This window comes from Bombina bombina, chromosome 1 (genome assembly GCF_027579735.1).
Source record: "Bombina bombina isolate aBomBom1 chromosome 1, aBomBom1.pri, whole genome shotgun sequence".
In the NCBI taxonomy this organism is placed as follows: domain Eukaryota; kingdom Metazoa; phylum Chordata; class Amphibia; order Anura; family Bombinatoridae; genus Bombina; species Bombina bombina.
The window spans coordinates 161206778-161222556 of record NC_069499.1 but is presented as its reverse complement, the minus strand read 5'-3'; positions in this window follow the sequence as shown (position 1 = coordinate 161222556).

Below are 15779 nucleotides of genomic sequence, written 5' to 3'. Positions count from 1 at the left end.
GTGCATTGGGAAAAAAAGCAGCGTTAGCTACGCTGGTCTTTACTGACAAAACTCTAAATCTAGCCGTATGTCTCTGTACTTTTCTGCTGCTAATATCTCACTAATCCTTAAAAAAGGAAAAAAAACAGAAGATCCGGCGTCATATAGACCGATTTCTGTATTAAACACAGATTATAAACTATTATCCTCAATAGTTGCTAAGAGGCTTGCCATAGTGCTTGAGAAAGTCATTCATATGAATCAGGTAGGCTTCATGCTATCTAGGAACTCTACCAGACATATTCGTAGTGTTGCCACATTCCTAGATTTTCACTGGAATATGCAGGAGATAGGTGAAGTTAGAAATAGAATACACAAGATATAGCAATTTTAACACTTGATGCCGAAAAGGCTTTTGATTCTATATCCTTGAACTATTTATTTAATGCATTGGCCAAGTTTGGGTTTCATGATCAATTTATTAATTTTGTACAGAAATTGTACAGATTCCCAATATCTTTTTTACTGATTAACAACACACTTGCAGATAAGATCACATTGAAAAGAGGTACTCGACAATGATGTCCTTTGTCGCCTCTATTATTTAACATTGCATTAGAACCATTGGCGATTAAATTAAGGGAGAAGATGGAAGGTATAGTTTTGGGTACTCAGACACTCAAATTATTACTATATGCCCATGATCTTTTGCTTTTCCTTAAGGACACTAAAAAGTCTATTCCCTTGATAATGAAGAGTTTAGTATATTTTCTGGGTATAAGGTAAATTTTCAAAAGAGTGAACTTCTCTGGGTAAAGAAATCTGTTACTAGTCTCCAAGTTATTACGTTCAGGATGATTGATTATATTAAATATTTGGGTATTTTCTCCACATTGACCCTAAAAATTGGTATGGTTTGAATTTTATACCATTATTGGAGAAAATGAAATCAGATCTAGAAGTCTGGTCATCTTTCTCTGAAAGCGCGGGTTAACTTAATAAAAACTATTATTTTTCCGAGGCTGCTTTATCCTTTGTAAAACTTATCAGTTTTTATTCCTAACAAAGATGTGAAGAAACTATATTCTTGTATGTCTAGATTGATTTGGGGTAATAAAAAGGCGCGTATATCCCTTGACAACCTTATGTTAAAAAAGGAATTGGCATGATTATCCCTCCCTAATATCAGGCTTTATAATTGGGCAGCATTGATTAAGATAGCCATAGATTTGATTCTAGAGTCAAATGTAGTTTCCTCTTTTGATATCGAAAGCTTTTACTGTAAACCGTTCTCATTAAAGGCAATTCTACACTGCCCTCCTAAAACATTTCCCACTAATATTAATAATCTTATCACCATCAAAAATATAGTATTGACTTGGAGGAAATGTTGTTCCCTTTAGGGATAGATCCAAGTTTTTCCAAATTTCTTCCTATTGGCGGGAATCCACAATTTTTACCAGGAATTTATAATAAGGCCTTTCAAACTTGGGGTGACAAGAATATCACTTTTTTGGCACAGATTATGACAGATAGTGGACAGATGCTTCCCTTCCAAGAGCTATTTTAACAAGACTTTTCATGCTTATTTACAACTACGTCATTATGTGGATGCATTGGGCTGTATTTTTCCCATATCGCCAGTCTGGTCTGAGATTGAATTATGCTGCTCAAAATTTAGGTTGGGCGATACCTCTATCTCTTTAATTTATGATATTATGATGGCTAAACAGGGTGCTCTTGCTACCGGGAAAATTATTATTAGATGGATGTACATTTTCCCAGATATGGATGAAAACAAAATAAGTTCTAGTTTCTCTGCTCTTAATCAGTGTATCATTTCTACCTCATGGAAAGAGTATCATTTGAAGATATTTAATCATTTTTGTATTTCCCCCTATAAATTACATAAAATGTTTCCTTCCACATTCCCTAGATGCCCTTGTTGTAGTCTACCATGTGCAGATTTTTGCCATGTGGTGTGGTATTGTCCAAAGATTTATCAATTATGGCAAAAAATAGGGTTTTGGGTCTCTAATCTTTATAATGTTCCAATTCGATTTTCATTAGATAATATTTTTTTCTTATTTAGTCAAGCGGAAAATCTGGGTTTTGGCAGAAATGTTGTTAACACGATTATCCTGTTAACAAGACATTTGATTTTTAAAAATTGGAAAGCATCTTCTATGCCAAAATTCTCAATGGTACTCAAGGAAATTCAGTTATTGATTATTTTTTAATCCTTTCAGTTGCAAACAGTTTCTGATAAAAAAAATTAAATCATTTTTGAATGGCTGGCTCCCAATAATTAAGTTTTACTCAAGATTTGTTCAAAGACAGATATTGTTCCCCTTTTTGCACTCTAATGCTTTTTTGGAGTTAGTCTTTCTCAATTTCTTTCCAGCTGATTGGATATCCCCTGTACAGAGAAGTGTAAGTTACTGGTGATGGTGGGGTGAGTGGAGGCAAGGGGGGGGGCAAGGATTAGGTTAAGTTGTACGACTCTTTCTTAGTTTCTAATTATGTTATTTTATAATGATCGGTCAGAGTCTCTGGCACCCTGTGTGGTGAATTTAAAATACTCAATGTGTTTATTTCATATTGTATTCGCTGTTGAACCATAAATAAAATATTTAAAAAAAAGACTCCCCGATACTTGCCCCATGGCCTTCTCCAACCATTGTCTACTCCTAAACAACCCTGGACGCACATACCAATGGATTTTGTTGTAGACCTCCCTCCTTCTGACCATCATATGGTTATCTGAGTTGTGGTGGATCGATTTTCCAGACTTGCTCGTTTCATACCCTTAACCAAGTTGCTGTCTGCCCAAGAATTATCAACTCTTTTTCTGTTACATGTGGAATGACTTAATGGAATTCCTGTGAATATTGTTTCTGACAGAGGTCCTCAATTTATCAGTAACTTTTGGAGAGCTTTTTGATTGGAACCACTGTTTCCTTGTCCTCTGGTTACCATCCCCAAACTAATGGGATAACAGAGAGAACGAATCAAGATCTCGAACCTTATCTCAGAACCTATCTCAATTCTCTACATACCAATTGGTCTAGATTGTTGCCCCTAGCCGAGCTGGCAAAGAACACTCACTGGCACTCTTCTCCAAGATGCTCTCCATTTCAAGCCGCTGCAGGCTATAAACCTTGTGTCTTTCCTCTTTCTGCTCAGCATACAGGGGTTCCTGCTGCAGAACGTCGCTTTACTGACCTCACTACTCATTGGCAATCTATTTGCTCGTAGTTACGTTCAGCTGTCTCCAGATACAAGAGGTTTGCTGATCATCATCAAGCTACTGTTCATGCCTTTTCAGTAGTTAAACGCGTCTGGGTCTCTACCCGACATGTTAGTTTACGTCAACCCTGTCATAAATTAGGGACTAGGTATATCGGCCTATTCAAGGTCCTTAAAAGACTTTCTCCTGTTGCCTACAGAGTGGCTTTGCCCAGAACCCTGTGCATACACCCAGTCTTCCATATATCACTGCTCAAGCCTTACATCACGAACAGATATACTCGACTCAGACCTCCTCCTCCTCCACTCTTGCTTCATGGTGAACCAGAATATAAGGTTGCTAAGATCCTAGACTCCAGACTCAGGCGCAGGCAACTTCAATACCTCATGCATTGGAAGGGTTATTCTGTGGCGGATCGTTCCTGGATTCCAGCCTGTGATGTGCATGCCCCATCTTTGGTCTCCAGGTTTCATTCTGCTGATCCCTCCAAGCCACGTTAGGGTCCCTGGGATACCATTTGAGAAGGAGGCTGAGTCACGCTGCTCCATCTTGGCAGCAACTCTGCCTCTCCTACCATGGCCATTGCCATAGTTGCGTCGGTTGTTGTGGCGATGACGTCATCGGTGCAGGCTGCTTCTGTTTGCTGTTCTTGGCACGAACCTGCACCTATGTAAATAACTCTCACTTTATGCACTTTGCCCAAGTATAGGTGTTACTGTGTGTGCTGCTGGGTGTTTATATTTTCTAACCTAAACTGCTGTTTGCCTTATCGTTACTCAACGCTGCCTGTTTCAAGACTACTCTATTGCTTACAAAACAAAACAAAAGAAAGAACGGGGTCTACCGGTATAAGGTAAATCCCAAGAAAAGACCAGGGTTACTGCACACTCTTTAGAAGAATAACCACTATAATACACAGATATTATACCTAATGTGATTTATTTGTGCACAATTAATAAATAAATTAACCAACATTAATTCATAAGTAAAACACATATAACAAAACATACAAAAGACAACAACACTGGGCCCCACATACACCACCTACAATATAAAAGCCGGCAATTAATAAATACAGACACTTATAAAGTGCTAGAATGCAAAAGCCTAAAGAAAAGTCATTCAGCATAGATGCTGACCTATGTTGTCATTAAATAAAGTGTCTTTTAAATGCTGTATGCAGTCCTGTGGCAATGAAAAGTGATAGCTGAATAGAAGCAGATAATAGCAGTTAGTAATGCAGCATGTCGTTAATCAGCCAATAGCAGTATTATTCCATAAGCAGCCATATACAATTCCATAGCAGGGATGAAAATAATATGCAGAGCAGCAATCTGTTGTACAAAGTTTATTAGTCAGCAAGCAGCGTGATTATACTGAAATACAGGATTCTTAGTAAAATGACAAATGCAGACAAAAAGTATTAGCAAGTTATTGGCAACTGTATAAAGTATCCTTCCTTTTCTTATTAACGCCCTGTGTGGGGTATCCACATGAGTGATTAATGCATGTCAGTGAGGTGCACAAAAAGAATCCTTCCGTAGATAAACAATGCGCAGCACCACAACATTCCCACAGCCTAAGCCGTGCCGTTAACGTATCCCTGTGTGGAGGAGTAGTGAGTCGGAAGACACTGCAATCAGGCTGGTATATTCGGTCGGTTGAGGAGAGGTAACAGCTGGACTCACTGAGTCTTTCAATCATTGTTTATCTACGGATGGATTATTTTTGTGTACCTCACTGACATGCATTAATCACTAATGTGGATACCCCACACAGGGCGTTAATAAGAAAAGGAAGGATAGTTTATACAGTTGCCAATAACTTGCTAATACTTTTTGTCTGCATTAGTCACTTTACTAAGAATCCTGTATTTCAGTATAATCACGCTGCTTGCTGACCAATGAACTTTGTACAACAGACTGCTGCTCTGCATATTATTTTCATCCCTGCTATGGAATTGTATATGGCTGCTTATGGAATAATACTGCTATTGGCTGATTAACGACATGCTGCATTACTAACTGCTATTATCTGTTTCTATTCAGCTATCACTTTTCATTGCCACAGGACTGCATACAGCATTTAAAGGGACAGTCTACACCAGAATTGTTATTGTTTTAAAATATAGATAATCCCTTTATTACCCATTCCCTAGTTTTGCATAACCAACACAGTTATATTTATATATTTTTTACCCCTGTGATTTTCTTGTATCTAAGCCTCAGCAGACTGCCCCTTTATTTGTTCTTTTGACAGACTTGCAGTTTAACCAATCAGTGATGGCTCCCAGGTAACTTCACATGCTCGAGCACAGTGTTATCTATATGAAAAACATGAACTAATACCCTCTAGTGGTGAAAAACCTGTTAAAATGCATTCTTAAGAGGCGGCCTTCAAGGTCTAAGAAATTAGCATATGAACCTCCTAAGAAGCTTTCAACAAAGAATATCAAGAGAACAAAGAAAAATTGGTGATAAGAATAAATTGGAAAATTGTTTAAAATTACATGCCCTATCTGAATCATGAAAGGTTTTTTTGGACTAGACTGTCCCTTTAAAAGACACTTTATTTAATGACAACATTGGTCAGCATCTATGCTAAATGACTTTTCTTTAGGCTTTTGCATTCTAGCACTTTATTAGTGTCTGTATTTATTAATTGCCGGCTTTTATATTGTAGGTGGTGTATGTGGGACCCAGTGTTGTTGTTGTCTTTTGTATGTTTTGTTATATGTGTTTTACTTATGAATTAATGTTGGTTAATTTATTTATTAATTGTGCACAAATAAATCACATTAGGTATAATATCTGTGTATTATAGTGGTTATTCTTCTAAAGAGTGTGCAGTAACCCTGGTCTTTTCTTGGGATTTACCTTATACCGGTAGACCCCGTTCTTTCTTTTGTTTTGTTTTGTATGTACATTTCCTACCAGATTGCACCTGTTTATTTCGTTTGGGTTTAAGACATAAAATAGTCATTTTATATAGTTGAGCTTTCCTCTCTCTTCGTCTCTTCTCTTACTGTATTCCTTAACCCCTGAACTCCTGAACTGCTGGATTGCCTTATTGTTGCTGACCTCTGCCTGTCCCTGACCATTCTACTGGTTAACCCCTGAACTGCTGATCTGCTAGATTACCCTATTATTGCTGACATCTGCCGGTCTCTGATCAATCTATTGGTCAACCCCTGATTTGCTGGATTGCCTCTCTGTTGCTGAACTCTGCCCGTCTCTGACCACTCTTCTGATTAACCCTGTTCTGTTGATACCTGGATATCCCACTTGTTGCCAGACTTTGCTTGTCTCTGACCATTCTCTGCCTTACCCTTACTGCCGTGAAGGACTACCCTGTCTACCGTGAGTACTGCTTACCTTATTTCTTAAACTCACATTGTTCTGTGATATTTCCTTATCCTTCCTCTTGACACCGGGATAAGAAGACTACAGGCCAAGTTTGGTCTGATAGGGATATATCCCATGAGCATTACAAATAGTAAGTAATAGTGATAGTACAAGTAAACAAGTCACATGCAACTGCAGCAGTGTTGGATTGCAGCCTACTACATGTAATAAAGTATCTGGGTGTGAAGATAACAAGAATCACTCAAACTCTTGGGTCAGTTTGGCCCAAATGTATTAATTGAGCTCACACACTGAATCTAAAAATGGTTCTGATCAGAGCTAGCACAGGCAGGGGTTTACATGTGTTTTTTTTAGCCCAGCAAATGGGCAGTCAGGATTGGGTAAGAAATTGTACAATTCACTGTTCACTGTCAGGTTTGACACTGAAAGGCTGCTTAAGCAATCAATCAGCTTTAGGCTTTGTGATCTCTTGTGATTGGCTATTCTCCTGACTGTATTTCTCATGTGAACGAATGTATGAATGAAATTTGTCCCTTCATACATTTGTTTATTCGTTCATACAGTGATTTATTCATTAGTTCATAAACAAATGCAATGAATATATTTTTCTTTTTTTTTTATTTGTTTCAGAGCGAATGCATAATGAATTAAATGCCCTATCCTCCTGTGGTTGCTTCACACACCAAATCTTAAAAAATAAAATCAATAGAACACAAACAGCCAAAACAGAGTGACCCAAAGGTCACATTTATTGAGGAAAATAGCAACAACGCTTTAACAATCAAGTCACATTTAACCAGGTTGCGGCAATCTAACTAGGAGTAATGACAACAAGCGAAGCTCAGCTGCCCACAGATTTAATTAGGTAGTTCCTGGCAACTCAAATGGGAAAGTGACCTCCAGACAGGCACCTGGGGACTCCACCCTGCCAACTGACAGCTGTCCCTCTACCTCCTGATGGCAGACCAACTGCCCAACTGGGGTGCGATGTTGGAAACTCCAAACCAGTAGGTTCCGGCATGACTAGACACACAAAATTCTACTGTCCTTGGACTTACAGAAATGGGTCGCATAACCCTCATCCAGCCTCAGACCCTGTTGCACACCATAGTGAACAACCTAACGATTGCCGCCTTACAAAAAAACAGGGAGGGCAGGAGGAAAGCTGTGAAGAAGTGCTGGAAAGAGGGTCTGGGGTCTGAAACCTGACTCCTTATAAAGGCAAGTCTAAACCGAGCCCAGACAATGCAACATTTTTGCAACTACACAGCCTACAAACTCATTAGGGCCTTAATCCTTATTTTCTTTCAGGTTATTTGCCTTACACTGCCTCAGCTCTAATACACAGCACCAATCATTAGCCATGAAGGAGGTGGCACAGATCTTCCAGTGGACGGAGGCTCAGAATTGCTGTCTATCTGCCATCCACATTCCAGGAGTGGACAATTGGGAAGTGGATTTTCTGAGCAGACAGATTTTTCATCCTGGGGAGTGGGAACTCCATCCCAAAGTGTTCTCCAGGTTAATAACCAAATGGGGGTTACCAGAATTGGATCTGATGGTGTCTCATCAGAACACAAAGCTCCCAAAGTACGGTTTGAGGTTGAGAGATCCTCAAGTCTTTCTGATAGATGCTCTGGCAGTTTCTTGGAACTTCAGGTTGGCTTATCTCTTTCCTCCGTTTGCTCTCCTTCCGCGAGTCATCGCTTGGATCAAGCAGAAGAGAGCATCAGTGATTTTAATAGCTTCTGCATGGCCTCGCAGAATCTGGTATGCAGATCTAGTAGAGATGTCGTCTCTACCTCCATGAAGTCTACCACCTTCTGCTTCAGGGGCCCTTCCTTCATCCAAATTTCATTTCTCTGAAGCTGACTGCTTGGAGATTGAACGCTTGATTTTAGCTAAGCATGGATTTTCTGAATTGGTCATTGAGACCATGGTTCAGGCTTGTAAGCCTGTCACTAGAAAGATTTACCATAAGATATGGTGAAAATATCTATATTGGTGTGAGTCTAAAGGATATTTTGGGAGTAAGATCAGGATCCCAAGGATCTTATCTATTCTCCAGGATGGCCTTGAGAAGGGGTTATCTGTCAGTACCCTCAAGGGTCAGATTTTTGCTCTATCCATTCTGCTGCACAAGCGTCTGGCGGACATGCCGGATGTACAATCCTTTTGACAGGCCCTGGTCAGAATAAGGCCTGTGTTTAAATCAGTTGCTCCTCCTTGGAGCCTTAACCTTGTTCTTAAAGTTTTACAACAGGCTCCATTTGAACCTATGCATTCCATAGATATCAAGGTATTATCTTGGAAGGTTTTGTTTCCTACTAATATTTCTTCTGCTCAGAGGTTTTCTGAACTCATGCAGATAAGGCAGTTCTCCGTACCAAGTTTGGTTTTCTTCCTAAGGTAGTTTTGGACAGAAATATTAATCAAGAAATTGTTGTTCCTTCTCTCTGTCCTAATCCTTCTTCTCATAAAGAACGTTTGTTGCACAACTTAGATGTTGTGCGGGCTCTTAAATTTTATCTGCAGGCTATTAAGGACTTTAGTCAGTCTTCTGCATTGTTTGTTTGCTTTTCTGGAAGGCGTATTTCTTGACATAGTGAGTCCACGGCCCTCCCTGTTTTTGAGATAGTTTTTTTATATAAACCTCAGGCACCTCTGCACCTTGTGTTATTTCCTTTCTCTCCTTTTCCTTTGGTCAAATGACTGGGGCTTGTGGGAAGGGAAGTGATACTTAACAGCTTTGCTGTGGTGCTCTTTGCCTCCTCTTGCTGGCCAGGAGTGATATTCCCAACAGTAATTGATGATCCGTGGACTCACTTTGTCAAGAAAGAAATACATTTATCAGATAAGCTTACATTTTTTTGTATTATTATTTTTTACAGAGCCCACCATTTTAAGAAAGTTTCCAATTTACTTCTTTTATAAATTATGCTGCGTTCACATTATATTCTGTGTTGAATAGATAACTAGGTAGGCATCTGGATAACTACTTGGCAGGAAACAGTGCTGCCATCTAGTGCTTTTTCAAAACTGCTGCTATATAGTGCTCCAGAAATGGACTGGCTCCTAAGCATACATTATTTTAGATAAAACAGAGGGGTTCGGAAGAATTGTGTATGAGGGCTGGTAACAAAATTGATAAACCTCAGCTGGTGATCAATTCTAAATACATATAAGCTTCTTCTGAACAACAAGTAAGAAGCAAATTGCAAATTGAAAGAGTGTGTCCAGTTCTAAGTGTAGCTTGGAATAATATCCACGCGCTAAACAGTGCAAAAGTTTACATAAAGAGCAATATAGGAACCCTATGAGGACCCACGTCAATTTAGCAAAAAGAATATATATATATATATATAATATAAGGCCGTAAAAAGCCGGTATTTACCTGCCCGATATTGCTGTTCTCAGAGTCTAGGGGGAAAAAAAGCGTATAGTTGCTCTTGTTCCGTCGCCGAAATCCAGTCTGGAGGTGTGTAAACACTTGAACCAATCACTGTCCAGATGCGTGTGATGTCATCATTTACAGGAACCCATCCACCAATTATGGGTGGGGAATCACGGAGCCGGACCCAACGATGCTGGACACAAATCAAACAGTTGCAGCTAACACAGCTGAGGACCGGGAGAAACAGTCTCTGCTTATTCTGGCAATAGGCAAGCAAAATCAACGAAGGATAGCAAAACTTTATGTTAAAAGCAGCAAGGAAACAGAGGCACCCTCCTAAGCAAGACATGGGACACCAGATCCCACTGAGGACAAAGCTTACGCGTTTCGGCTAGAAAGCCTTAGTCATAGCTGTATTCCCTTAGTCTATTACTACCTTTAAAAAGGGAGCCTAAGCTCCCCATTGGTTTACAAACAATAGTGGGAGTGTCACAACAAACCTAAAGTTTAACACATTAATGTCCTGCAATCTTGGCTGATAGCACAATTGGAAATTCATTCTTTAAAAGCCCATGTTAAAACATACAAAAACGGGGGAGATAAATATATATATATATATATATATATATATATATATAATGTTAACATGAATAGGAATATGGAATGATATAAAGATATGAGTCAGATATAATAGCTCCAATAGATGTACTAACCATCAAATATATGGCAAACATATATATGTATACGAAGCCATAAGAATATTAATTTATTTTATTAAAATTTAGTGTATATAATTTATTCTGACCTCTAGTGTTTTACATATACGTATATGCCATACAAAATCAGTAGTATACATCTGATCCAATTAATAAGTTTACTGTGGCATGAGCGTATACTACACAATCTTAAAGGACCAGTCAACACATTAGATTTGCATAATCAACAAATGCAAGATAACACGACAATGCAATAGCACTTGGTCTGAACTTCAAATGAGTAGTAGATTTTTTTTATAACAAATTTCAAAGTTATGTATATTTCCACTCCCCTTGTACCATGTGATAGCAATCAGCCAATCACAAATGCATATACGTATAGTCTGTGAATTCTTGCACATGCTCAGTAGGATCTGGTGACTCAAAAAGTGTAAATATAAAAGACACTGCACATTTTTTTAATGGAAGTAAATTAGAAAGTTGTTTAAAATTACATGGTGTATCTGAATCATGAAAATTTTATTTAACCTGAGTGTCCCTTTAACATAGCACAAACTTTAGAACCAAGCATCCTTACCCAGACAAGTAGGGAGTAAACTCAATGCAATGCAGGCTACCTGACAATGCAGTATATAATGTAATATTTCTTCAAAAAATTTACGTTACACCCTCATATCCATTTTTATTTTTAGATTTTGATTTGTCTCGCAACAATACATCTCTATTCAGATCCCTTGTTTCTCGTTCAGCCCTATTTATAATATGAGGTGGGTAACCTCTTTGTAATAGGCGGTTTCTTAAAGAAAGGGATTCAGTTTCAAAAGTGACTGTATCTGTACAATTGCATTTTAACCTAATAATTTGGCCCTTTGCTACCGCATACAGGACATGGCGGGGATGACAACTCTTTGCATGTAATAGGGTGTTACCCGCTATAGGTTTTCTAAAGATTTTTGTCATAATTCCACGCTCATTGCTGCTAGTAAGCGTTAGGTCAAGAAAATTTATACTCACAGCATTAGTTTCAAATGTGAAAATCAAACCACAATCATTGTTGTTTAAGTACTGGAGAAACCGTTCAATAGTATCAATGGATCCACTCCAAATAAGTAGGAGGTCATCAATGAAACGTTTGTAAATCACTATATACTCCCTGAAGGGATCCATATCTCCATAGATGCGGGACCGCTCCCACCAACCCATGAAAAGGTTGGCGTATGAAGGAGCAAACTTTGCTCCCATAGCGGTCCCACATCTCTGGAGATAAAAGATCCCCTCAAAGGAGAAATATTTATGAGTGAGTAGAAAATATGTGACCTGTACAATATAATCTTTCAATTCCAGCGAGTAAGCTGAATCTCTATCAAGAGTAAATCTTAGGGCTTCCAGCCCTTTGCTATGTGGAATCCAAGAATATAAAGCGGCAACATCAATAGTTAGCCAAGAGTGTATGGTAGTGTCCCATGGTATAGTCTTAACCAAGTTAAGTACATGTTTAGTATCTTTCAAAAAACTTGGCAGTTTGATTACAAATTGGTTTAAAATCTCATCAAACCATTCGGATAAGTGCTCAAGTAGGGAACCAATGCCACTAACAATTGTCAAGGTATATGTAAAGATTAATAAATATATATAAATATATATATATATATATATATATATATATATATTAATCATATATTTGGCTAGTTAGTAGCAAATTATTAATTCATTCAGAAAAATTGACTTAACTCATGTCAGTTCTTCCTCCACTCAGGATGCAAAAGTTAAAAGGGCATCCAAGTGGGAACAATAAGACATTTGGTTTAATTAAATTTAACAGCCATTTCAAAAGGCCATGTGGTCACTACCTGGAAATATGTGATAAAAATCTCCTACCCCTCACAAACCTTGCCTAAAAGTCTGACCTAGGTGAGATATTTTGTGAGAAAGTAACCATGTACATTTCGAATGCAAATTACTGAAAATACAGCAAATAAACATATTTGAATGTATGCCTCAGAATGTATTGAATGTAGAAATTTGGGAGATTGTCTAATTTTCTAATATTACATGAGTAGTTGCTAAGCTTGATAGATGACTATTTTAGTCGGTCTGAAATGTTTAACTGTGTCAGAATAATAACCTCTGTATTTTGTTTTTCTTTTCAAAGATGATAAATACAAGATACTGCATAGAAATGAATATGTATGTATATATATATATATATATATATATATATATTTTTTTTTATTATTATTATTATTTGAAGAGAATTTGGAAATATCAGCGCTAGGTGTGCCCCCCAAGATCAGTGTTTTGTTGGTTTGTGAATGAACTGGCTGCCTTTATACCTGAAGTAAGGGCAAATGTTAGGTCCCCACCCAGCACCGTCCTTTTTCTATTTGAGGGAAAAAATGTTGGTGAAAAGAGTGGTATTAGGGCGCACTGTTTCGAAGATCAATGACCAATAATATGTTAATATTAATTTTGGTACCAGAGGTTATATACCGAAAATACACAGATATCCAATATAGTATATACTATATAGTAAACCACCATACATAAAATGAAAATTGTAGTATAGTGTAAAATTAGTAAAATTGGTATTGATGTGATATTACTTTGTAATTACATGGAAAAGATAGAAATTAATACTAGTTTCAGAAATTAATACACCTTATGTAATATACACAGATGAGTTTTCTCACAATATGTGCATCTCATGTAATATATACAGATCTCAATAAATCAAATACAAGATCCTAAGTAGTGACTTTAGAGTAAAGTGCACAAATTATTTTAGAACAAAGTGCACAAAATATTTTGTGCACTTTGTTCTAAAATAATTTGTATATTGTAATTACAAAGTAATATCACATCAATACCAATTTTACTAATTTTACACTATACTACAATTTTAATTTTATGCATGGTGGTTGACTATATAGTATATACTATATTGGATATCTGTGTATTTTCAGTATATAACCTCTGGTATCAAAATTAATATTAACATATTATTGGTCATTTATCTTTGAATAGTGCGCCCTAATACCACTCTTTTCACCAATATATATATATATATATATATATATATATTAAAAGCATAAAATGTCTTAGCATCTGTATTTTTTTAAAGAATATTTGTGGACCTAAAAAAAGAAATGATTAATAACACTTATTTTTATTTCAGATGGACCATAGACAAGATTCATGCATGCAAAATTTGTTGCTGTATTTGTGTAAATACATATATAACAGATGTATAAATGCCATTAATTTCAGAATAATTAACAGTATAAATTGTTTTAATATAATGTTAAGACACATGATGTTTCATATTAAAATAATCAGAATAAATATTGTGACCTAGCCCAGTACATAATGAACATAGAACGTATTAATGTAAGGCAATTATGGCAGTTATTACACGCTTTAAAGAAATATTTTTAAATGCTAGAAATGTTAAGAATGAAGCTGTGTTGTTGTCATGTGGCCCCCCGATGGACAGAATCCGGTGTTGCGATGCAGGTATTACAATCATGAGATGATTGGTTGTTGCAAGGATGCATCTCCTTGACAACATACATTCACAAGGTGAACCAATAAGAAGGGACAAGCACGAAGGGGCATGAACGAAAAAGATCATCAATGATTAGATAAAAGGAATAGTAAATGCAAACAAAGTACAGTTTTTTTGTGACTTGTTGGAGACTAGTGATTTGATATTTGGCTGCCATACTTGGGAATATATCTCACTAAGCAAGAAGCTGAAAACTTACCTTGATATGCGATAACTCTCCTTCAAATGAGATGATCTAAAGACCACTACGAGTTGGTTCAAATTGGTGAAGTATAGTTGTTCTAATTTTTAATAATTGAAACAAAGGTTATTGGTAAGACCATATTTAAATTATAATTAGAAGATTTAAAGGAGCACTCAGTATTTTAAACTGTGTTTCATAGTCTTGAATAGCTTTTAGTTTGTCTTTCTGTATGCAAAACATTTAAAACAAACATTCATTGTTGCTGTATGTATCCGGTTTAAAGAAATAAATTGTGTCTTAAAATTGGTATTCATAATCCTGTATAAGGCTAAGTTTGTATCTTGCATGCATAAATAATTCATCTGTGCAAAATATAAAATATATATAGGTATATCTTGGAATTTATTTTAATTATAAGTAACTAAAATTTATTCCAGTTTAAATAAATAGACATTTTAAAGTAACGGTTTACAGTAAGAATATATGTATTTTTAGTATCCTAATTAGAATTGTATGAGAATCAATTGCAGCTAAATAGCCGAGTATAGATATATATTGTCCTATTGTTTCCTAAAGCACTGTTAGAATTGTAATGGTTGGATGTTAATAGTTAAAGATCTTAAGTCTCATTGTGTTAACTGGGTGAAATTTCTATTGTGAATAAGATAAACTTGTATGAACTCTGGTAGATGCATATTGATTGCGGGTTTATTTTTAAAGGATAATTATTAAATATATTGTATTATAACCCTGCCATAGACTGACATATTATTTGGAGAGCACTACTGAGATTCTTATAAATATACTGACATATTACATGGAGGCACTTGCATGAGATGTTACTAATATTTATCATATTGATATAATATATTTGTAGTAAATAGAAATTATTATAAACGAGAAAAAAAAATCATATTTCGAAATTAATATTTTGAAAATAAAAGTTTTTTTTGAAGATTGAAATATTGATGTTCATATTTCAAGATTGATATTGATATTTTGAAATATTGTTAAAGATTAATTTTTTAAAAATTAATAAAAATATTGATTTTTCATATTTCAAAATTAATAAAAAATATTAATTTTCATATTTCAAAATCCATAAAAATATTTATTTTTCATATTTCAAAATTCATAAAAATATAAATTTTTCATATTTCAAAATTCATAAAAATATTAATTTTTCATATTTCAAAATAAATATTATTTTTTTAAAAAATATAAAATAAATTCTCTCTTTTTATTGGTAAAAATTGTACTAGTGTTTTAATGTAACTAAATACTAAACCAATATAATAATGTCTATCACTAGGAGTGACTAATTTA